The 26060-nt window shown below is 42.8% G+C and overlaps 1 pseudogene; it reads left to right on the top strand.

Moving 5' to 3' along the window:
* Positions 1-7831: 7831 nt before the first annotated feature.
* LOC130023095 (uncharacterized) lies at positions 7832-7924 on the top strand (annotated as a pseudogene).
* Positions 7925-26060: the final 18136 nt, after the last annotated feature.

Raw genomic sequence — 26060 nt, forward strand, 5'->3', positions numbered from 1 at the left:
TTCCAGATAAATTATAAAAAGTGTGATTGATAATTGGGCAGGAACAATAGCACAGCGAGTAGGGAATTTTCCTTGCACAAGACTGACTGAAGTTTGATTTCTCTGTTCCTCTTGGAGAGCCTGGCAAGCTACCGAGAGTATCCCGCCTGCACAGCAGAGCCTGGCAAGCTCCCCCTGGCATATTTGATATGCCAAAAACACTTACAACAAGTCTCACAATAGAGATGTTACTGGCCTGCTCGAGCAAATCGATGAACAACAGGAGAACAGTACTACAGTGCTACAGTTATTGATAATTATAGAGAATTGAATACTTACAGAAAATTTTAACCTTTCTTCCTCTTGCCCCTTAATATACAACAGTTGATTCGTCATGTTATTTCTCTTAGTTACTCATTTCCTTAAGTCATTTTAAAGAACTTTAAAACTTGTATTCTCAAAAATTCAGCCTCCCAAGTTTATAATGAGAGAAAAGCAATTGTGAGTTGGACAAAAGAGAAATTTTGCCTTCTTATTATTTTCACACCACAACGATTATGAAATGAGACATAGAGTAAAAGGTATTAAGTTGGGTAAAGAAATAATGTACAAAGAAATATTTTAAAACCAACCATATCACACATTTTTTCTGTGACCTTGGTCAATGTCATGGAACATTGAATCTGATGGAATAAAATATGTGAGAAAGAATATAGTAGTGTTCCCAGCGTTTGTATGCAGTTTTTGGAAGAGCTAGACTCAGTGATCTGAGATCACACCTATTGGGGTTCAGTTGATCATATGGGGTGTGAGGAATTCAGCCCTCATCACCATGAGTCTATCACAAAGCAAAGCCCTCTCAACCTCCCTTTGCATTCATTTCTATTCTCTGCATTTGAAGGCTTAGGGCAATTTTCCAGTGTGCAGGAAAAGTGACTAATTCATTTATTCGTATGTTTATTCACTGATTCATTTAATTCTGTAAGCAGACAAAGTAGTTACAATACATTAGGTGCTAATTCAAACTGAGTCATAAACTGTTCTCAATGGAATTATAGCCTAAGGACATACTAAGAAACAACCAACTCATGTTAAAATGTTCCCAAATTTCCAAAGGGATCTGTGAAGACCTTTCCCCCTTGAAAGGTCTATTTTTTTACCCTATTTTTATTTATATTTATTTATTTATTTATTTATTGTTTTTTGGGTCACACCCGGCAATGCACAAGGGTTACTCCTGGCTCTGCACTCAGAAGTTATTCCTGGCAGTGCTCAGGGGACCATATGGGATGCTGGGAATCAAACCCAGGTCAACCGCATGCAAGGTAAATGCCCTACCCACTGTGCTATCTCTCCAGGCCCCATTACCCTATTTTTAAAGCTTGTATTATAGAAAAGGAATGAGTGGAACTTCAAATTTATTTCAGTCCTACCATGTGGAATGGAACAAATTCATCATGATCAGATAGAAATTCTTTTATCAAGGAAATGGATGCTCCATACCAAATATAATCTGATCAATGTTTAAAACAATTAATCAACTTAAAAGTCACAGCATTATTTGTCTTATTCACCTATGAACCCAATTAATGGCAAAATTTAGTTTGGATTAGTTGATTTTATAGGTCACTTAAAAATGTGAAACTATAGTAAGAATTTTAAAACAATAACCATTGTGAATTTGCTTTTCAAAAGTTTTCGATTTAAAATAGCACCCTTTTTGTTTAAATAGCTTCCTGTTAAGCATTTAGTTATAAGTAGTAGAACATTAATTTAAACCTTAGGGTTTTCCTTTAGACTACATTAGTCTCTGTAGTCATCTAACTTCAAAGAAATTATATATGTTCCTGGGAGAATAGAATACATTATTTTCGAAGGTTTTAGTTACCACTATATTCTTTAAAAAGAATCATGAGTAACATTTTTCTATTTTCAAATATTAATAAATGCAGTTCATATTGCTTGCATTTGAAATGAGAAAATTATAAAAGCCCTCAAGAACTGCTCTACAGAACACGAAGTTTAAAATGTCAATGGAAACTAATGGATGATTTGATTTTTAATTGTGGTAAAAAATAAAAACATCTGGTATCATCAAAAAATTAAAAACTTCATCTCGATTTTGAGTTCAGAAGTACTCAGAAAAATTGTGAAGAATCTTACTAATTTTGTCAAAGCTTTCTGAAAGAGCAAAAAACTCAACATTTTCTCCTAAACTATTATAAACATAAAAACTTTTAATATCAATGTAATTTGTTTGTTGAACTGTAATATAGCTAGAAATAGTTTATTTGTCCTTTGAATTTAGTATGTTTTCTTGTATATATGAGTGTATATTGTATATCCAAGAATTTCTGACCAATTTAGGGCACAGTCCTTTCTCCACCAAAATATGATGTCTCTCTTTTGAAAATGTTCGTCCTTTAGGATGAAGTTCATAAAAGCTTCGTTCTGGGAAGTCTTGATGAAATTCTTGTAAAATTCCTCTCTAGGATGTATTTATGTCTCCCTCTCCCATGCTCCCCCATCAGAAAACAGAACATTTTGCAATCTAGGAAAAGCACCAATTTATTGTTATTGAGAAAAGACAGTTCTTCTATACTTGACAAAAGAAGGAAATTTAAAATTCTAGATTTTGTTCCTGAAGAAGTTAATTTAAAGGGAGGGCATTTATGCAAAATGCATATAGTTGGCATTGCCAGAAAAATATGATAGATCTCTCCTGCTGTTGCTGCTTGTTATTGCTGTTGTTGCTGTTTGAACAAAAGCTATTCTGGTCACGATCCATCTTTCCTGTTTAGCAAAAATGATCCAATATATAGGTAAAAAATTTTGAAGTGTCAAGTAGAAAAAATAATTATATGATAAAGTAATTTTGGTCCTATTGGGTAGATGCTTGTTTGTAACAACTCAAAATTACTCTTATGAGGCTAACAGGTTTTATACTATATAAAGCATATGTGGGCTGGAGCCATAGCATAGTGGGTAGGCCATTTGCCTTGCATGCGGCCAACCTGGTTTTGATTCCTCTGCCCCTCTCAGAAAGCCCAGCAAGCTATTGAGAGTATTCCACTGGCCAGGCAAAGCCTGGCAAGCTCCTTGTGGGGTATTTGATATGCCAAAAACAGTAACAACAAGTCTCACAATGGAGATGTTACTGGTGCTCGCTCGAGAAAATCGATGAACAACATGAGGACAGTGACAGTGATAAAGCATATGTTGTATTCAAACACAAATACCTAATGCAACAAAGCATGTGACTTCTTTCAGTCAAGTAAGTTACAACTGGGCTCTCTGGAAATCTTCATGATATGCTTTTCTGATCTCTCTGTTTTGGCACATCTCTGTGCTCCATCCAAATAAAAGAATTGAAGAACACACACACACACACACACACACACACACACACACACACACACACACTTCCTATTCAGTGTCTTTCTTCACAATTTGTCACTTTGTATATCTAGGAGAAATATGAAGCAGGCAGATAGGTTGATAGGGAAAGGGAAGGACCTCCTATGACAATGAGTTCTTGGGAAATAAAACCAACTAGCCCTAAATCTGCTAAAGTGTGGAGGCTGAAACTGTTGCACTGTCCTCCCATTGTTCATCCATTTACTTGAGTGGGCACCAGTAACATCTCCATTGTGAGACTTATTGTTACTGTTTTTGGCAAATCAAATATGCCACGGGGAGCTTGCCAGGCTCTGCTGTACAGGCGGCATACTCTCCATAGCTTGCTGGGCTCTCTGAGAGGGATGGAGGAATCAAACCTGGTTCTCCTGCAAGGCAAACACCCTATCTGCTGTGCTATTGCTCCAACCGGATAAGACCTTTATCTGGAGTCAGCACAGACCCAGAGAAGTCTGGACCCCCTTCTGAGAGAAGTTTCAGTAGTAACAAAGGCCTGGAAATGAATTTCAAAGAAAACCATGTGTACTTTCATACTTTCATATCTAATGTGGGAATGTGTACTCAGACTCCCTCTCCACTCTGGAAAAGCCCACATCTTCACTTAAGAGCAATACTCTCTCTCTCTCTCTCTGTGTATCTTTCTCTGCATCTCTCTCTCTCTCTCTCTCTCTCTCTCTCTCTCTCTCTCCACACTAGAGAAGTTCACATTCTCTCTTAAGCACACATTCTCTTCTCCTTATCTCTTTCCATCTCCTCACCCCCTCCACGGTAATTCAAAATAAAATCTGTTGTACTGCTTGTCTTCTGAAATTCTTTACTTCAAAGAAAAAGCTGGGACCTGAAAGGCCTGGGTAAGGTCTAGAACTGACTTTACGTTCCTGCAAAAAGCAAGGCTCACAGTACTAGGTTTCCGCAGTCATTCCCTTGTTAGACGGGAAATGGCAAATCCCCTTCTCCAGGCTGCCACCATTCCCCTGCCAATTTCACAGAGGTCATTGGGGACCACACTTGCATCAACTTCATGTTATCTCATGCCAAAATTTTGCTTATTAGAATGATTATCAGTAGAATCAGAACCTAAACCATTAGAATGAATGATTCAATAAATTCACCTTTATCTGGTGGGGAAGGGAGGTCACGGTCTATCTTGATGTTATAGGACATTATGTTTGGTCATGTTTGAATTAGGTGGGACACTGTTTCCAGAAAGGGTGAATCTGATATTTTAAATGGAATTTTGGAACTTGAACAGAGAGATGCAGGGTTGACATGCAGGGAACAGACATCTTAGAGGCCGATAGTAGCTGGTATCACTTAGAAAACTTCCCCTCTAATTAGTTAATTAATTAATTAATTTTTAAGTATTGTTTGCAAATCTGTTTTCATTTCTGCTACATATCTTAAGATTTGTGTGGACCAGAATAGTGCTTTGCACATTTTCGTGCAAATATTTGTTTATGACACCTAGGATTGTGACTTGCGATAAATACTCACTGAATTGGATGGGAAGAATCAGGTATTACATTTTGACAGTTTCCTAATGTCTGAGTTAAAGCACAAAAAACAGTTTAGGTAGATGTGGTCTATCACACTAAAGCTTTTTTGTACTCTTGTAAGAACTTAAATGGACTATATATGCAAAGTTTTAGTCATGGAAATGATGACTTTTTTAACTACACTGTGGCACAAAGTATAATTCCCTTACACATAAATTTTCTCTTGATTATATATATTAAATGTATATTATATATATTACTAATCTTTCCCAATGCTGCCATATTGGAGGCTCTTTCAGGGTCAGGGGAATGAGACCCATTATTGTTACTGTTTTTGTCATATCGAATATGCCAATGGGTAACTTGCCAGGCGCTGCCATGCAGGTGCGATTCTCTCAATAGCTTGCCGGGCTCTCCGAGAGGTATATATATATATTTTTCATCATTTTCATTTCATCATCCTGTTAATCGTCGATTGCCTCGAGCAGGCCCCAGTAACGTCTCTTTCATCCTAGCCCTGAGATTATATTCAGGGCTCTTTAGGAGAATGAGACCCATCATTGTTACTGGTATTTGGCATATTTGGTAGGCCACGGGGAGTTTGCCAGACTCTGCCCTGTGGGCAGGCTACATTCGACAGCCTGCAAGTTTGTCCAAAGTAGGAATGAGATAATAAGATGTCCGGGATCTGGATTTTATAGTCTCTGAGTCTTGGCCGCTGATGGGATTACACGGCGCCAGGGGGCCAGGTGGTGGGTGTGACCCCCGCCTACTGGAATTTGGAGGATCTGGGTGGAAGATGCTCGACTCCAATTCGAGTAGGCTTGGAGGTCTCGGCCCCGGAACCCGCGTGGCTTTGTCCCTCTGCCAGTACCTTCAGGTGTGCGGAGAGTGGTCTCAGCATGGTGGTGGCTGGTCCTGGAGGTCTCCGGCTGCCGTAGCCCTGGCCGGGGCGGGGAGGAAAGCTCAACCCGCTCCCCTCCAAGGGACTCCGGGAAGGAACACCGAGGCGCGGGGGCAGAGACTGCACTGCTCTCGTCCGGGATCTGGATTTTATAGTCTCTGAGTCTTGGCCGCTGATGGGATTACACGGCGCCAGGGGGCCAGGTGGTGGGTGTGACCCCCGCCTACTGGAATTTGGAGGATCTGGGTGGAAGATGCTCGACTCCAATTCGAGTAGGCTTGGAGGTCTCGGCCCCGGAACCCGCGTGGCTTTGTCCCTCTGCCAGTACCTTCAGGTGTGCGGAGAGTGGTCTCAGCATGGTGGTGGCTGGTCCTGGAGGTCTCCGGCTGCCGTAGCCCTGGCCGGGGCGGGGAGGAAAGCTCAACCCGCTCCCCTCCAAGGGACTCCGGGAAGGAACACCGAGGCGCGGGGGCGCGGGGGCATATATTACCGTCTATGATTTTTTGCTTACTGTCTGAACTCCATCAAATATGGTGTGGTAATTATGGAAAACATGTAGGGATTGTCTTATGATGTGTCCAGGAATATGTTCACTCATATGTGAGGCTCAGCCCGAGTATGTAGAAAGCGGCCTGGAGCATGGCAGTGGTTGGGTAGTGGAGGTCGGCTGCCAGGGCTGGGTCCCTTGGAACTGGGAGGGCTCTCACCCGCCCCCTTCTGGGACACCCAGAGTGAAAACAACCTGGCGCGGAGTCTGGTGGCATGTTATGGGGGCCTCATTTTATTCTCCCTTCCGGGAGAGGCAGACTTGAGTTCTGGAGGGTGGCCGATGAGGAGATTATCTGGTGCTGGCAGGAGGTGGTTTATGAGTGTGTCCCTGGGTCGCCAGAGTCTGGGCGAGCAGGCAGAGGATCTCTGCTCTCGGGTTCTCTTGAGCCCAGAGTCCAAGGTCACAAAGTTCCACATTACCTGGGTTCCATGGGACTTCATTCATGTGTGAGGCTTTGCCTGAGAGTGTGGAAAGCGGCCTGGAGAGTGGTGGTGGTTGGGTAGTGGAGATTGACTGCCGGGGCTGAGTTCCTTGGGGCTCTCACCTGCCCCCCTCTGGGAAAGACGAGTAAGGAGAGACTGCTAAAATCTCAGGACTAGGATGAATGGAGATGTTACTGGCATCCCCTTGAGTAAATCGATGAACAAGGGGATGAAAGTGATACAGTGATATATATATATATATCGCCCGCACGGCAGAGCCTGGCAAGCTCCCCGTGACGTATTCGATATGCCAAACACAGTAACAACAAAGTCTCCAATGGAGACGTTCATTAATGGGCCCGCTCGAACAAATCGATGATCAACGGGAGGGCCTTTACCTTTATATATATTTATATATATTAAATGATGATGTATCTCAAGCTTATATCCACACATGAGCCATTGTACAGTGTTTGTCTCTTCCCCCCTCATCAAGAAATATTGGCTATTCTTTACTATATATTACATATATTTCTTGCTAAATTTTGTGCCTAAATCAAACAATGGACTTACTATGTTTTCATCAATCACGATTATTCCCAGATAATTGCCATTGAATGCTTTTGAAAAATATGAGAAATTTCTCACTTTCCCCCAGTAGTTCTCCCATTCCCCCAATACATTAGAATTTCCTTCTCTTCACTATGCCTTTCTTCTTTCCTCTGCCTTCTCTTTAGTATTCCTTTCCTTCTCTTCCTTATGTTATCTTCACTTGATTGACATTTTTCTCTCAGTAAGTTAAAGCCTATTGTCCTCTGAAAGTGTCAAATACTACAACTCACATCTGTTAAGGAACTTACAAAGCTAATTTTAGAATGTAGCAGATTTCATCAAGAAAAAAATAGCACTGTCCTCCTGTTCATTGATTTGCTCGAGTGGGCACCAGTAACATCTCACAACAAATTGTGAGACTTGTTGTTATTGCTTTTGGCATCTGAAATATGTCATGGGTAGCTTGCCAGGCTTTGCCGTGTGGGCAAGATACTCTCCGTAGCTTGCCGGGATAGCTTCTCGGCCTTTTGGCTAAGATCAAGTGTAGTATCAAGAAAAAATATCCACAAAAATATATTTTTGTCAAAGGTCCTGTATAAATTTCACCTGGGTTCAACGTGAATCAGCCCTGGGACTCTAAACAAGTCTTGCAGCCTAAGTGAACCTGAGGGTTCACCTCCATAACTGGCAAACAATTTTTATAGCTCCGCAATTTCTTCAAAGACTCTTGCAAGAAAACAATAAATCAAAGTTTGTTAAAAGTTCTTTATAAGGGCTAGAGCAATAGCAGAGAGGGTAGGGCGTTTGCATTGCACGCGGCCAACCCAGGTTCGAGTCCCAGCATCCCATATGGTCTCCTGAGCACTGCCAGAGGTGATTCCTGAGTGCAGAGCCAGGAGAAACCTCTGTGCATCACTGGGTGTGACCCAAAAAGCAAAAAAAAAAAAAAAAAGAGTTCTTTATAACTCTCATAGTATTTTGAAAACAAAGAAATCACTAAAATATTAATATTTTCCTTTATTTTTAAAGATAAATAACATTCCATTGTCTTTATGAAGAAAATTTTCTCCCTTCATCAGCCAGTGAACATGTTGGTTGTTTTGACATCCTGGATAATTATAATAATACTTCAGAACATGTGGGGGTTCATATAATACTCTAAGACCTGTTTTTTATTTTTATGAGAATATACAAAGAAGTGAAACAGCTGGGCTTACATTGTAGTTTTATTTAATTTTATTTTTTTAGGGAGTGAGTACACATGGAAATGCTCAGGAATCAATCCTGGTGATGCTCATGGGACCATCTGTGGTGCAGGGATTAACCAAGGTGGGCACATGTAAAGCAAGAAACATAATTCCTGTACTCTTTTTAACTTTTTGAAAGATTCTCTTCATATTGTGCCTGCACCATTCTGTAGTTTAACTTAATATATGTACTTATATACATACATAATACATATATTATATAATATATATAGTGTATATATATTACACATTCTATAGTACATTGATTTTAATTTTTCTGTACCTCCTACTAACTACCTATATTTGTTAGTTGGTATCACTCTAAAAATTATAGTCATGTTATTAGGTGTTATTTCATATCCCTTGTAGTTCTTTTTGTATTTCTCTGATAATCTTGACTTTTGTGATAACAAAAATAAACCTGGAATACATTATTTTAATTGAAATAACCAATCATAGAAAGATAAATACATTATAATTTTAATTACATGAGGTATATGAAATAGACTTTTGAAGAGTGAATACAATCAAGATTGCCAGAAGATGGGGAATGTAGAAAATAAAAAGTTGTTACTTTGTAGGTATAAAGTTCAATCTATGATAGATAAACAGATTCTAGAGACTTTGGTACAACATGGTGTCTAGAGTTAGCAAATCGATATTGTACATTTAAAATTTGATATTCAATGGGTTATTTTAAATATCAGTACTATAAACAAATATAAAGGAACATGGAAACATCTTGGGGCTGATGGATATGATTAATACCTTAATACCTTAATATGAATACCTTAATGCCTTAATATGATTAATACCTTAATTAATACCTTAATTGTATTAAGGATATAGGGTGTGTTTTCACATGTCCAAATTTATTAAAGTGTGGTCATTTAGTATATGTGATTCTATATCTACCAAGTATACCCCAATAGAGGTGTTGAAAATGTTAAATAAGTATAAATAACAACATGATTACTAAAAGCAATAGTAATAACAAATAAAAATCTGGAATATAAATGCAATTTAATGTAATCTAAAAATAAAAAATCTAACATATATAACATAGATAACAAATAACATATAAGATCGGTCACGGTCCTCCCATTGTTCAACAATTTGCTCGAGCAGGCCCAGTAACATCTCCATTGGAGACTTTGTTGTTACTGTGTTTGGCATATCGAATACATCACGGGTAGCTTGCCAGGCTCTGCCGTGAAGGCGAAATGCTCTTGGTAGCTTGCAGGGCTCTCTGGGAGGGGCAGAGGAATCAAACTCGCGGCGGCCATGTTGGCTGCGTGCAAGGTAAATGCCCTATCCACTGTGCTATTGCTCCAGCAGACATAGATAACAAATAACATATAAGATAAATATAACATATCTAACACATATCTAAAATAGATATAACATAGATATAGATATAAATAGATATATCTAACATAGATTTAACATAGATATGTATCTAACATAGATATATAAAAACATTTTAACAAGTATTTATTTTGTAAAATCTTCTGATAAGTACATATCAGGTGTGTCTAGGTAGAGTTGATTGATAATGAAGATACTTTTCTAATGCTTCAAAAAGGAAGCAGAGAGAAAGAAAAAGAAAGTAGGTGGCAATGGTGCCATTCATTTCTTGATCTGGACCCACATATCAATGATACATACAAACATTCCTTGAGTAGCTGGTGAGATTGAACACAAGCCCCAGACTCATTGTGGAAGAGGAACAGGCCAGGTGGCAGTTGGTGCAACTGAGCGGGAAGAACTCATGGATGTAGTCACTGGCCATGGAGCTAAAATTCAGTTTAACTCTCAACAGTTTTCTTAAGGGCATCTAGTACTTGACTTATACTACGCACCAATCTTCATCTACCCACCAATACTGTCTCCTGATTATGCCAGTTGCCCTGCAGTGTTTTCCCCCTTCTCTTAACTCAAATCTAGTCAGTACTCAAGCCCAGGTCAATTTTTTTATTCAACTCTCAGCAGTAGTTATACATTATATGTACAAATCAGTTATTTCTAACCCTGACATTTTTTTCCTTGCCAATTGAAATTGGTTTCAAGGGAGCCTGGACAACATTTAACATTTAGAGTTATTAAATACAGACCAATAGTGAGCCTACTAGCACCCCAGCTGTTTCAGATACATCATCATTTCATGCAGAATTATAGACATTCTACCTACAATTTGTTTAGAACAAACAGTCTGATTTTAATGAGCAGCCTTAAGTATGCCTTCAGGGAAGGTTTTATTTTATTTACACATGCTACTGTGAGAAAAATGAGGTTGTGCAGGATAAGGGTGATTGATGATGAGTACAAGGGTCCCCAACAGAATAATCGGAGTTCTGTACAGGGGTTCAATGGTTCCCCCAAGGTTGTTTGTAGGCTAAACAATAGCCCTGGTTTTCATCAGTTGTTGAATCTTTTTATTGTCTTTTGCTTGCTCGGTTAAAAATATTCAGCTAGTTGTTCATGCTTTATTTTCTGTTTTTGCTTTAATCAGGCTTCCCAAAGGAAGAGAAAGATTCAACAGGGTATTAAGAGTTAATGGGTTAACAACTGTTTGTTCTATAGTTGATAATTGAGGGAAAAGTTGAAGTTACATGGAACCAGGTTTTAGTTCTTTCCACTGGCTTTAAAATATTTCAAAAATTATTTATTATTAATATGTTGATAGCTTTCTGCACCTTGATATTTGGAAATCTAAACATGTTCTATCAACTAAAATAATCTTTTATCTTACATTCTAGATTATTTTGATTAATGTCTTCATTCAATTATTTTGTCCCAATTTATGTGAGTTAATAATTTTAGCTTGAATATTTATAACGATCAGAGTAATTATTAGTGAGTGATGTGCAGTTTGCTTAGTGAAGAGAAAGGCAATAGATTGGAGTACAGAAACGGGTGATCTAAGAACTGAATTAGTAAGAGAAATATACACAGGGGCAAATGAAAGTCAAAAATCTATATTGACAAGCAGCACTTAAAGGAGAGACAATGAGATTGGACCAAAATTGTCTGTGAAGGTTGTAATCAGATAGCTTGGGATATATATGTATGAGAAGTAGATAAACACCATCTTCGGAGAAATGGCAGGAACATAGCAAGAGAACACGTGTGCAATATAATATCTTGAGGAGGGTGGCATGATGATCAACTAGCCTTAGCCAATGCAACAAACTAAATTCAGACCTAGGAGCTCTGTACAGGGAGTGAAAAAAGCAATTTTTTATTCCAAGGATTCACAGATCAAGCACTGGCAACCTCAGGCAGTGAAAAGAAAGCACAGCTGCTACTTCCCAGAAATAGTAAGTGCCCTAGTTTACTGAGACAAGAATCAGTATCATACAACCATGGTAGTAAAGAACTAAAAAACCTATTAAATATTGACTTCTACTAGGCAACACTTTCTCAATGTTGCCTCTTAGTTTTCTTGTTACTCTTGAACCTGCAACTTATCAAAAGCAAGATTATATTTTATTCCCCTTTGTGTATCTAACCCTTGGGATTAGGTTTTGATATAAGTATTCAGGACATTTATTAATCACGATCACGATCACGACCATCCTGTTGTTCGTCGATTGCCTCGAGCAGGCTCCAGTAACGTCTCCTTCGTCCTAGTCCTGAGATTTTTTTTTTTAAAGTGCCATATTCAAGGCTCTTTCAGGGTTAGGAGAATGAGACCCATCATTGTTACTGGTACTTGGCATATTGGGTATACCACGGGGAGTTTGCCAGACTCTGCCGTGTGGGCAGGTTACATTCGGTAGCCTGCCAGTTTGTCCAAAGTAGGTATGAGATGATAAGATGTCAGTAGCTCAGTCGGTAGAGCATGAGACTCTTAATCTCAGGGTCGTGGGTTCGTACCCCCACATTGGCCAATGCCATGATATCTGTTATTACTAAAATTTTGCTGTTCTTTTGTTTTTTGTTTTAGTGAAGAAAATCTGGATTCTCCCTCTCTAACTCCTGCCTGCCTGCCCAAGCAAACCGTTTGACAGGAAAAATCAGGTGATGGATTTTTCTGGGATACCATTTTTTCAATTCTCTTTTACCATACCAAATCCTCGACACTCATCATACATAGTTTTTCCCAATCTCAGGAAAAAAGATTTTTTTAATTGTAGCAATAAACTTATTAATTTTCTGCACATCATGGTATTTTACAAGTTTCATAGAATAATAAAACAAACACTTTGCATTCTTTAGTACTGTATAATTTTTCATTGTTTCGGTTACTCTAGTTTTTCTATCTCAGGTACACTTTTCTGCATGTGGATATTATAATAGTTGACATCATTATAAAGACGTTCTAATTTTTTCTCTTTTTCGTTAGGTAACATCATCTCAAAAAAGTGCACATGATTTTAAGTTAAGGGGTACAATGTTATCATTACATAACTATTTTTTTATTAGTGAGACACCATGAGGTACAGTTGTAGACTTACAAATTTTTGTGCTTGTGTTTAAATTATACAGTGATCAAATACCCATCCCTCCACCAGTGCCCATTTCCCACCACCATGGATCCCCGTATCCCTCCCACCCCCCATCCCCCTCATCCCACTCAAAGATTTTAAAAGCAGCATAATTGATTGTTTTCAAGGCAGTTTAGCATATGCAACACTCTTGTGTTCAACACTTTGCAGAATTCCTGTGATAAACCTTGCTCATAATAATAACATCAGGACAGTGGTAGAGGGTCTCTGGTACTTTTGTGATGGTGGAGTGCAATCAGAGTCCACCAAAGTATAACATGAAGATGAATGTCAACCATGATACCTCAATAAAATAAAGCAAAACGCAACTTACAATAAGAAATCTTCATTCAAAATTAGTATGACAGCATGCCATGTGTGTTCATGCAAGTTTAATTAAAGAAATTAATTAAATTAAAATTATAATTTATATTTATAATTTTATAAATTATAAAATAAAATTATAATTAAATTAAAAAATTAAGAAATTGGTTCTTATTGAACAATCTCTAATGATAACAAAAATTGTAATTTAAATTTATAGTTGTAAATATTTTGTTATCATGGTGAGGTTTCTGTGTCCTATGCTATACCCTACATTTCAAAATCATTCTGAATGTGAGCAAAACCTAATATGATTTACCATGCCTCAAAGTTTGTGTGGAAGTCCACATTTACTCACCAATGCTCTTTTCAAGAAATCTCATGAACAAAGGTCACAAGTTCGTTTCATATATGACCAATATCCAACATTACATAGATTGTCAACTAAAAAGTTTTTTTTTCCTGTTTTTGGCTCACATCTGGTGAACAGAGCTATTGAACCCGGATTTCCAATAATTGCAAATGCCCTTACCTGCTGGATTTTCTCTCCATCCACTGAAACGTATTTTTACTGCTCAGTATGATTTTTGGGTCCGTAACTTCTGCTTGCCATATGCCATAATACTCAGCAGCAGCCAGATGAAAGATCCCAGTGAAATAAGCCAGAGAAACAAGCTGCAGAAGAGTATCTAGAGACAGATTTAGTTGCCAATAAGGTCCTGTGAAGATTGCCCCAAGCTGCTTTGTGATCATAATGACAATCTCCAGTGGGAGAATTTTGTTTGGTTGATTTGGGGCCAGATGCCTCTGTACTCAGGGCTACTCCTGGCTCTGTGCTCAGGGATCACTCCTGGCTGGACTCAGTGGACTGTAGGGATGGCAGGGGCTAAACCTGCACTGTCCTCACACATGGCAAGTGCTGTACCCATGTACTCTCTCTCCAGTCTTGTTCCACTACAGTAACTAAATAGACACACAGGATGTGCTTGTGATAGCTACCCCACAGCCCTGACCAGTCAGATAACTCGGACTAAGTTCATATCCTGGGTAGACCAACGACCACCTGGGTTGACCTAGGGGCACAGCTGAAGATGTAATTACATGTTTTCAGTTGATTTAAAATCTGTAAAAGCGCCTGCCAAAGAGACAGGCAAGGGATGGGGGTTCATGGGTGGGGTGATGGGAGAGAACCTGGGGATATTGGTGTTGGGAAATGTACACTGGTCGAGGGATCAGTGTTGGAATACTGTCCGACTGATATTCAATCATAAATGGCTTTGAAATGCTCTACAAAAAGTTAATCACCTGCCCCCCCACCCCGAAAAAAAAAGCAACAATGTGTAGAATGAAGTGGAGATGGAGTGAGAGGTTAGGTCTGGGCAACTCATCCATCCTTGGAAATTGGAAACTCAGAGGCCTGAGTGAGCCTGGGAGAATGTCCATGTGACTCCAAGCCAGGCAGAGAAACTGAGGGAGGACAGGATCTGGGGTCTCCTCTCCGGACCGAGGGAGGAGGCAGCACCACGCGCCCAGGGCCTTGCATGCACAGACTCCGGGCGCTGAAACCACACTCTCAGCAACGTGTGCCCCGCGCAGTCCCCAGCAGACCCCTCACGGATTCGATCAGGTGGCAACCCACCCTCCACAGCACAAGTCCCAGGCTCAGGAGAGCCCTGAAGGGGCTGGGCAATGGGGCCTCAGCGCTCTGCCCTTGCACGTGGTCCCTGAGCCGTGTGTGGGTGGTGGAAAAGCTGCTACATTGTTTCTGCTGTGACGTGGGCCAGGCAACGTCACAATCACCTCCCAGTATATCCTGACTGCACAGAGGCCAGGAGTCAGAAGCCTGGTTTCAGCCCAGATTCCAGCGCGGTCCTCTGCACTTTCTGGGACTGTGGCCTGGAAACATGGGCAACGTTCTGAGTCGAATTCGGCTCCTGCTGAGCCATCGCCGACGTCCCCCAGTGGGTCGTTCGGGGCCAATTCCTGTCTCCAGAAACCCCGCTGCTCGCCCTGGCCGGGGCCACCCCGGGGCTCCGGCACCTGCCGACCAACCGCACCAGCCGCGGAGGCCCCCGCCCGCATCCTTCACCATCACGCCCAGGAGGCCCTGTCCCCTGCCGCAGACCAACAACTCCCGGGTGGGGATTCTCTCATCATACGGGGCCAGTCGGAAGAAGATGGTCCTCAGTGCCTTCAGGCCAGCGACATGCGGGTATGGGAGCAATGTCAAGATCGCGGCTGCGGGGCACAACTTCGACATCCTGTGCGTCCCATCCGTTCAGATCATGAAACCGACAAAACTCCCACAATGGGCCAAAGCAGAGACGATCCAAGACCACCCCCCCCAAGAGGGCAGGAAACCGGGAAGAGGGTGCAGAGACGCGCCAGGACGATGACGAGGGCACCCACAGCGCCAAGGCCCTTTGGACCAGCGGCCTGCAGTCCAGTGGCACCGGCCCCACGTGCTCCCGCCCCCGGCCTCTCCATCTCCAGGCCTTACCAGCAGAAGCAGAGCCAGCCTCGGCTGCATCTCCCGAGCCCTCTGCCCCGCCCCGGGGTGCACATGTCCAGCCTCCTGGAGAGCCTCCGGCCTGCGCGTCGGTGGGGTCCGTGCCCCGCTGCTCACAGCCAGGGACGTCAGCAGCAGGAGAGCAGCCTGCCGACGCCCGGCGCAGCCCTCCCGGTCCACCAACAATAACCAACGTGGCCGAGAAGAAGCCTCCAGAGCCTGCACCGGGGAGTGCTGCTCCGCAATGTGAAGGCAAGAGGGCCTGCAAAAGGAAACACCCTATGCCAGAGGCACCACAGCTGCCTCCTCCCCAACTGCCCCGGCAGTGGGGCCGCGGTGAGTTTCCCCCTCCTCCCAAACTCCCCTGTGTACTCAACAAAAAGTTCCAGGCAGCCAACCACAGTGAGCGTTCCAAGAGGCTGCGGCACAAAAGGGCCATCCCATCTTTCAGGGCCGGTCGGAAGAAGCTAGCCCTGAGTGCCTTCAGGTCAGCGACATGCGGGGACCGGAGCAATGTCAAGATCGCGGCTGCGGGGCGCAACTTCGACACCCTGAGCGTCCCATCCGTTCAGATCATGGAACCGATAAAACCCGCACCATGGGCAAAAGCTGAGATCATCCAAGACCACCCCCCCAAAAGGGCAGGACACGGGGATGTGGGTGCAGAGACGCGACAGGAGGACGACGAGGGCACCCGCAGCGCCAAGGCCCTTTGTACCAGCGGCCTGCAGTCCAGTGGCACCGGCCCCATGTGCTCCCGCCCCCGGCCTCTCCACCTCCAGGCCTTGCCAGCAGAAGCAGAGCCAGCCTTGGCCGCATCTCCCGAGCCCTCTGCCCCGCCCCGGGGTGCACATGTCCAGCCTCCTGGAGAGCCTCCGGCCTGCGCTTCGGTGGGGTCCGTGCCCCGCTGCTCACAGCCAGGGACGTCAGCAGCAGGAGAGCAGCCTGCAGACGCCCGGCGCAGCCCTCCCGGTCCACCAACAATAACCAACGTGGCCGAGAAGAAGCCTCCAGAGCCTGCACCGGGGAGTGCTGCTCCGCAATGTGAAGGCAAGAGGGCCTGCAAAAGGAAACACCCTATGCCAGAGGTACCACAGCTGCCTCCTCCCCAACTGCCCCGGCAGTGGGGCCGCGGTGAGTTTCCCCCTCCTCCCAAACTCCCCTGTGTACTCAACAAAAAGTTCCAGGCAGCCAACCACAGTGAGTATTCCAAGAGGCTGCGGCACAAAAGGGCCATCCCATCTTTCAGGGCCGGTCGGAAGAAGCTAGCCCTGAGTGCCTTCAGGTCAGCGACATGCGGGGACCGGAGCTCAACCTCTCTGTCTGATATGGCGATGGACATAGATACAACAATTCCCACTCAGTCCCCTGGAAATGTCCTGTATTCACCTGGGTGGAGAGTTTAGAAGCCACATACCTCTTTGCCAAGCAAGAAGTGTAGCCCAGAAACAACATGCAGAATTACCATCTGATGCAACCCGTTCTGAGAAAAACTTATCCATGGTCTTCGCCGGTATTTTGAACTATCTGCCAGAAGCATCAGTGTACATACAAACTACAATTCCCAATCAGTCCCATCAAACTGTCCGGTACTCATCTGGGATGAGCGTTAGTAGACACACAGCAGCTTTTTGATAGCAACCGAAATTCAGTTCCAACAGAGTGTACAAAACTTGCATCTGTGGCCGCAACCAGCTGACCCAGTGGCAGAACAGTGAACTTAGACTTTGTACGTTGAATTGTGCCAGTCAACGCGGAACCAGATTTTTGCTGACAGTCCAAGTTCTTCCAGGTACTCACCTGGGAGGAGAGTTTAGAAGCAACATACCTCTTTGCCACGCACCTGAAGTGAAGCCCAAAAACAACATGCAGAATTACCATGTCCTGCAACCCGTGTCCTTCTCCGGTATTTTGAACTATCTGCCAGAAGTATCAGTGCACATACAAACTACAATTCCCAATCAGTCCCATCAAACTGTCCAGTACTCAACTGGGATGAGCTTTAAGTAGACACACAGCAACTTTTTGATAGCAACCGAAATTCAGCTCCAACAGAGTGTACAAAACTTGCATCAGTCCAAGATCATCTATGCATCTATCATCAGTAATTCGGGGGAAGACCCAGAGAATACCTAGCACTGGAGACCGAAGTGCATCGTCTGCTGCTGCTAGTAAGAAAACATCTGTATTCATAGAGCCCTCAATCCCAATGAGTGGTAGAAACATCGGGAACAACCTACCCTCTTCAGACCATACTCATCCATGGTCACACAGTTCACTACGGTAAAGAAAGAACAAGGCAACTCTTACTGATCAGGGAGCCAGTCTATCCTTTAGTTTAACAGATGCTGTTTAAAGAAACAGAAGTCCTTCTGACAATGGAAGAACTTCAAGAAACACCTTCATTTGGAACAGCACCAGTTGGAACATCACTTGTCTGTTCTGCGCACACTTTCCACCGTGTTTCCCCTGTCTCCCTTCTTCCCCCAACTGCCTTTACCTTTCCATCTGTCCCCTGTACCATGGAACCCTATTCTTCCTGTCCCACTGTTCCCACATGTCACCCTTTTCCCATCCTCTGTCCCATTGCCTCACCTTTTCCAGCTGCTGTGCACGACCTAAAATTGTGTGATCAATCAAAGGTCCCAGGAACCAACAGGCAAAAGGGAAGTGATTAGACGAAGATGAATGACAAGCACTACTTTAAGAACCGTCTTTCAACATATCTGTTTGTGTTCATCTTTGATTATGGGATAGGCAACTCAAAAGTCAAAAGCAGTCCAAACTATTTGAAAGATTGAAGATCCAGGAATGCCCAGTTTCACTGGTGCCACTGAGGACCACCAGGATCAAGAAAACCACCTAACCATCTACGTTTGTAAGACTCACTGCAACAAATGAGAAACGTGCCCTTGACTGGATCAGAGAACTTGGGACTCACCTAACCATGCAGAGGGGGGCAGACAAGTATGAAAATTAGACAGAGCTGACAGTGGGACATACAATGGATATTCCATGGTTAGGTGAGCCCCAGGTTCTCTGATGCAGTCAAGGACACGTTTCTTATTTGTTGTGGTGACTCTTACAAGTGTAGGTGGTTAGGTGGTTTTCTTGATCCTGTTGGTCCTCAGTGGCACCAATGAAACTGGGCATTCTGGGATCTTCAATCTTGCAAATAGTTTTGTAATGTTTTTGACTTTTGAGTTGCCTATCCCCTGATCAAAGATGGACACAAACAGATGTGGACAGTTCTACAGAACCTGGCTCCGTTCCCAACATTTGAGGACCTCAACATACCAACATTCTAGGCAGCAGGTGAGTGCATTGGATGTCATGACACACTGGACTTCAAATATTAGTTCCCTGACTTATAGATTCACCATAGTGATGTATTTTCATGGACTGATGTCTGCAATTTGACGGGCTCAAGCTCTGCAGTGGGCTCCTCTCAGACCATGGGTGGTATTTTTGAAGGTCATTCCCAACATCTCAAGACCTCAAGAGTCTGACATTCTAGCCAGCAAGTGAGTGCATTGGATGTCATGGAGCACTGGACTTCAAGTATCAGTAAACTGACTTATAGATTCACCAGAGTGATGTATTTTCATGGACTGATGTCTGCAATTTGACGGGCTCAAGCTCTGCAGTGGGCTCCTCTCAGACCATGGGTGGTATTTTTGAAGGTCATTCCCAACATCTCAAGACCTCAAGAGTCCGACATTCCAGCCACCAAGTGAGTGCATTGGATGTCATGGAGCACTGGACTTCAAGTCCACATGTGGGTGCTTCCATAGTTTTCATTTTTTCTTTCCCTTGTCCAATTGGCCATTGGTATGTAGCTGGAGTCCAACCTAAGTTCTTCTTGGATTACTTGGAAAACAACCTGCATGTGAAGCAGACTAAGAGAGCAGAAGAAAGAGGCAGGTAATCAAATTAGTGGATAATAAGTACACAATGGTAGTTACTTCGGTTTTTGTTTTGGGCAATCTCAAGATGTTTTCCTTCAAATGCAAAGTTTCATACAGACTTTTCCCGGAAATACATGCAGTGCCAGTAATACAATACCTACATCAAAGCTCTAGCCTTGGAGCAGAGTCTGGAAAGCACATACCTTGAGACAGATATAAAAAGTGTCTGCCCAGACCCAGCATCTGGCTCAAATGCATGGTCAGATCTGGCATGGGGTGGAGGGGCCTATGGTGAGTGCCTGTCCACTCCAGAGAGAGTGCAATATTTGGGGACCTACTGGACTTGTACTTGGCACTTTAGAGTTGTGGTCGTGGTGTGGTGATTCAGTGCTGGGGATTAAATTTAGGTCTTGGATCTTGCATGTCAGGCATAGAGCACTGAAGTCACATCCCTAGCCATCGTGCATTCCTTTGATAGCCTTCCTCAGTACATGTCTGCTTTTGTCTATGCGGCTTATTTTTATTTTATTTAATTAACTTATTTATTTATTTTGCTTTTTTTGGTCACACCCAGCGATGCTCAGGGGTTACTCCTGGCTCTACACTCAGGAATTACTCCTGGCGGTGCTCAGGGGACCATATGGGATCCTGGGATTTGAACCTGGGTTGACCGCGTGCAAGGCAAATACCCTCCCTGCTATGCTATCGCTCCAGCCCCTATGCTGCTTATTTTTACATCATAATAAGCAACGATAGCAAAGTATCCTGTGTTTTATCCAGAGTTTTCCTCAAGATTTTCAACCAATAGATTGTTTTAACTAAGTCTTAGTCTGAAGAGGATTGTATTTTCATTTTTGAAGCAGTATCACCCCTACTGTCTTTAACTTCAACTGTTTAAAACGATCCTATATTTTAGTTTGGTTTTGATTCAACTATTATTTCTTCATATTAATTTTATTGCTTATCCTGATAGTTGAGTAATCATTCTTTTTATAACTGCTCATTATTTGTCCAAAGAGATTTTTTTTGGAACCTGCTAATAACGAAAGGCATCTGAGGATCAAGTCGAGAAAACAGATGCTCAGGAGTAAATAGGATTCAGAGTCAATTTATTCCCAAGTTACAAAAGAATAGCATTAACTGTTTTCCTGTGTCTATACAAAAAGGGGCATTGGTCTGAAGTAAACTATGCAAGAGGACATAAGGGAAAGAGAGAAGCAATATTTCACTTAGGTAAAGGTAGGGTAAAGGCCCTCCCGTTGATCTTCGATTTGCTCGAGAGGGCCCAGTAACGTCTCCATTGGAGACTTTGTTGTTACTGTGTTTGGTATATCGAATACGTCACGGGGAGCTTGGCAGGCTCTGCCATGCGGGCGAGATACTCTTGGGAGCTTGCCGGGCTCTCCGAGAGGGGCGGAGGAATCGAACTCGGGTCGGCCATGTTGGCCGCGTGTAAGGCAAACACCCTACCGCTGTGCTATCAGAAATACAAAATCAGAGATTTCTGAGGAATTTGACTTTACAAGTCACAAGGGAGGTCAACTAAGGTTCACCAATCAGATGCAGGTAGGGATGCCCCCTATATAACCCTTCCGTAACTGTAATGCAACACTTATGTAACAGCAACTTATAACCAATCAGCTAAATACAAGTAGTGGAAAGCCTGTTAGACTGCATCCAAAATGGTGGTCCATAGAAAGTTTGTTATATTATGATATGCTATCAAAGTCACTCACTTTTGAGACTTGGGGTCGCTCATTTCCAGAAGGCTGCCACTGTGTGGGTGAGCCAGACGAGGGCCCTAGCTCAGGCTAGCCGAGCTAGTCAATAAAGATTCTTTGCTTATTGCATCACACCTTGTCTTCATGTGATTCCTCTGGGCACTGATAGAGGGATGGGTACTCAATCATTGTATATGATATGGCAAAAGGGTACGCAAAAAAAAATGTTGAACATTGCTAATCATCAGGGAGATGCAAATCTTTCTCTCTCTCTTTCTTTCCTTCTTTTGTTCTTTCCTTCCTTCCTTCCTTCCTTCTTTCTTTCTTTCTTTCTTTCTTTCTTTCTCTCTTTCTTTCTTCTCCTTAATCCCTCCTCCTCTCCCTCCTTCTCTCCCTCCTTTCTCCTCTTTCTTTCTTTCCTTTCTTTCTTTCCTTTCTTTCTTTCTCTTTCTTTCTTTCTTTCTTTCTTTCTTTCTTTCTTTCTTTCTTTCTTTCTTTCTTTCTCTCTTTCTCTCTTTCTCTCTTTTTCTTTCTTTCTTTCTTTCTTTCTTTCTTTCTTTCTTTCTCCTTCCTCCCTCCTTCTATCTCCCTTCTTTCCTTCCTTTCTTTCTTTCTTTCTTTCTTTCTTTCTTTCTTTCTTTCTTTCACTTAATCCCTCCTTCTCTCCCTCCTTCTCTCCCTCCTTCTCTCCCTCCTTCTCTTTCTTTCTTTCTTTCTTTCTTTCTTTCTCTCTCTCTCTTTCTGTCTTTTTCTTTCTCCTTCCTCCCTCCTTCTCTCTTCCTTCCTTCCTTCCTTCCTTCCTTCCTTCCTTCCTTCCTTCCTTCCTTCTTTTCTTCCTTCCTTCTTTCCTTCTGTTCTTTTTTTATTTGCCTTTTCATTTTTGCTTTTGGACCACTCTTGGTAGTGCTCAGGGATCACTCCAGGCTTTTTGCTGAGATAAGAATCAGTATCATACAACCATGGTAGTAAAGAACTAAAAAACCTATTAAATATTGACTTCTACTAGGCAACACTTTCTCAATGTTGCCTCTTAGTTTTCTTGTTACTCTTGAACCTGCAACTTATCAAAAGCAAGATTATATTTTATTCCCCTTTGTGTATCTAACCCTTGGGATTAGGTTTTGATATAAGTATTCAGGACATTTATTAACATAGATTAATAAAAGGATTGATACAGAGACACAAAGCATGATTTTGCATAAACAGAAATCAGGGCAAGTTGAAGTGCTGACTCAATGCTGACCATGTGATATATAATTGCCTTGGACTTAGGTGATCATTTAGGATCAAAGTTGAATCTATATTTTGGAGTAGGTTCTACTAATTACTATGTAGTAAGCAGTTTCTTACTGGGAAGTTTGAAAAATGAATGCAGTAGGTATATAGTTATTAACTGTATTTGTATTTTGAGTGACTGCATTAGAGAAGATACAAAACAGAACACAGAACACAGAGACTAGAGAGAAAGTACAGGATGTACTTGCATGCAGAGGACCCTGAATCCAATTCCTGGCATCACATATGGTCCCCTGCTGAACACCAAGTGTGACCTCTGACTGAATAGAGTCAGAAGAAAGCCCTGAGCACAGACCAAAAAAATCAAGCAAGGAAGGAAAGAAGGAAGGAAGGAAGGAAGGAAGGAAGGAAGGAAGGAAGGAAGGGAAGAAGGAAAAATCACTTAACATTCTGTTGTATGAAATCCAAAACTTAGTGGCTTTAAAAATCAAGCTTGTGTTGTTTTCCATTAATTTTTTTATTTTTCCCCATGATTTTCTTCTAGTCTAGCCCTATGTGGCTGTTTGGTCTACAATGACCTAACCCACATATCTGGTATTTGGCAGACTGGTTAATATGGGGGAAGTGATCTCAGCTCAATGCATTCTTTCATCTTTCAGCAAGCTAGCGTGAACTTTTCAAATGGAAGTCTCAAAGGTCCAAATAACATCTCACATTTGTTCTTGCCTTATTTACTAAGGTAAGCTGGGTGTCAGACCCAATCTATAGAAAAGGAAAAATTGAAGTCTAACCCTTGATTCACGATCACGATCACGACCACCCTGTTGTTCGTCGATTGCCTCGAGCAGGTGCCAGTAACGTCTTCTTCGTCCTAGCCCTGAGATTTTTTTTTTTAAAGTGCCATATTCAAGGCTTTTTCAGGGTTAGGAGAATGAGACTCATCATTGTTACTGGTATTTGGCATATTGGGTATACCACGGGGAGTTTGCCAGACTCTGCCGTGTGGGCATGTTACATTTGGTAGCCTGCCAGTTTGACCGAATTAGGAATGAGATGATAAGCGCGCTTCCGGGAGCTGAGTGTGATGATCTCTGGATCCTGGCCGTTGTTGGAGTTACACGGCAGTTGGTGGGTGTAACTGTCTAGTTACTGGCAGGTCCAGTCCCAAACTGTACAGGCTTGGAGATCTCAGCCCCGGGTCCCACACACCTGGGTTCCTCTGTCAGTTCTTTTATGCGTGAGGCTCATCCAAGTGTGTGGAGAGTGCTCTCAGCATGGCCTTGGATGGAGAAACCCTTGATTGGAGAAACAAAAACCTGCATGTCAAAATAATAGCATAGAGAAATAGCAAATACATGGGTTAATCTTTTTGCAATTGATTACAATAATTCTCTACAAGTTGTGTATACTTTAGTTCTAGTGATGTATAGAGAAAATGAAAAAAGGAAGACAGGCAAGAGCAAGTCAATAATTTAAAAAGGCAAGAGTAAGTCAATAATATAAAAAGTTTCTTGTAGAGATAGATACAAGCATGGTTTTGAGTTTCAGTTTTGCTGCATAGAGATTTGTGTTAATCTTATTCATATTTTTAAAACTGAACTAATTCTCTGCTATATACAAGACTTAACCACCAAAAATTTGCTATTTCCATTTTACATTTTGTAAATCCTACATTCAAGAGAAGGGGAAGTTGGGACTGGAGCAATAGTGCAGCAGGTAGGGCATTGGCCTTGCATGTGGCTGACCCAAGTTCTATTTCCAGCATCCCATATGGTCCACCAAATACTGCCAAGAGTAATTCCTGAGTGCATGAGCAAGGAGTAACTCCTGTGCATCACCAGGTATGACTCAAAAAGAAAAAAAAGAGAGAGAAGGGGAAGTAATTTTCATCTTTTTATGGGAATAGCGACTTGCTATATAAAATTCTTTGGTAAATTAGAGATTTTTCCTTTTCTTGCTTATTATCTATTTTTTTATGTAGGAGTACTGCTATTTATTAAGCCACCGATTAGCTGATTGAATTGTGCATGAACTCCACCTAACTTTTTTCTCATTTTTTATAATTTTATTTATTGAGTCACCAAGAGGGCAGTTACAAAGCTTTTGGGTCTAATTCTCGGTCATACAATGAAACAACTGTACCTTCACCAGTGCCCATTCTCCACTCCCAACAACCCCAGTATACCCCCATCCTACACCCTCCCTCTACCTGAAAGGCAGATGATTCCACATTACTCTCTCTCTACTTTGATCACATTCAATGTTTTGACACCAGACCTACCATTATTATTTGAGATTTTACCCCAACACTCAGATCTGCTGAAAAGGCAACCATAGACAATTTGTTTTCTATTGCTGGTTGTGAATAACATGATGTCACGTGGCTGCAGTAGTGGCCGTCTGATTAGAAATTCTGAAATTTTAACACTTAAAACTGGAGGGGCCCCGGACGCTCGGCGGGCCGCCGAGAGAGCGCAGCCGGAGGAGGGAGGAGAGCGGACCCCCAGCGACCCCAAGCCCAGCGCGCGTCCATCCGGAGCAGCGCGCCCGGCAGCACACCGGCCCCTCCCATCCAGGTGGGTTGGAGGACCCGAGCGGAGCCCCGCCCCTGAACCCGGACGCTCGGCGGGCCGCCCAGCGAGCGCAGCCGGAGGAGGGAGGAGAGCGGACCCCCAGCGACCCCAAGCCCAGCGCGCGTCCATCCGGAGCAGCGCGCCCGGCAGCACACCGGCCCCTCCCATCCAGGTGGGTTGGAGGACCCGAGCGGAGCCCCGCCCCTGAACCCGGACGCTCGGCGGGCCGCCCAGCGAGCGCAGCCGGAGGACAGCGGGGATCCCAGGACCCTGGGAGGGAATGGCCTGGGATTGTGTAGGGGCGTGGCCTCTAAGAAGGGGGCGTGGCCTAAAAGTGGGCGTGGCCTGCTTCCTGGCGGGCGGCCGCTTACACGGCCGGCCGCGGGTATATCACTCACTTCAATCAACTTGGACCTGCATCCTTTCATCCTTTTCATCAATTTGTTACCTAATACCAAACAAAATTCCTCACCTCTTCTACTACAATTCAACAAAATCCCACTCGCCTACTCCATTTCCAACAAAAGTTCAGTTGGAAAATAGCTATACAAGTTCAGTAGTAAATAGTAACGCCTCCAAAAGTTTCACTCAATGTCAGTTATAAAACAAAGAATAACGCCTGATTGAGAAGAAGGTCAGACTCAGAAAGGTAAAAGAGGCGCATCTACCAGCAACAAAGCGGAACGGCTCCTGGCAGCCTCTCCTCACTCAACTAGAACAGTAGCAGCGAGT

The sequence above is a fragment of the Sorex fumeus genome, unplaced genomic scaffold, assembly GCF_029834395.1.
Source record: "Sorex fumeus unplaced genomic scaffold, SorFum_2.1 ptg000021l, whole genome shotgun sequence".
Classification (NCBI taxonomy): domain Eukaryota; kingdom Metazoa; phylum Chordata; class Mammalia; order Eulipotyphla; family Soricidae; genus Sorex; species Sorex fumeus.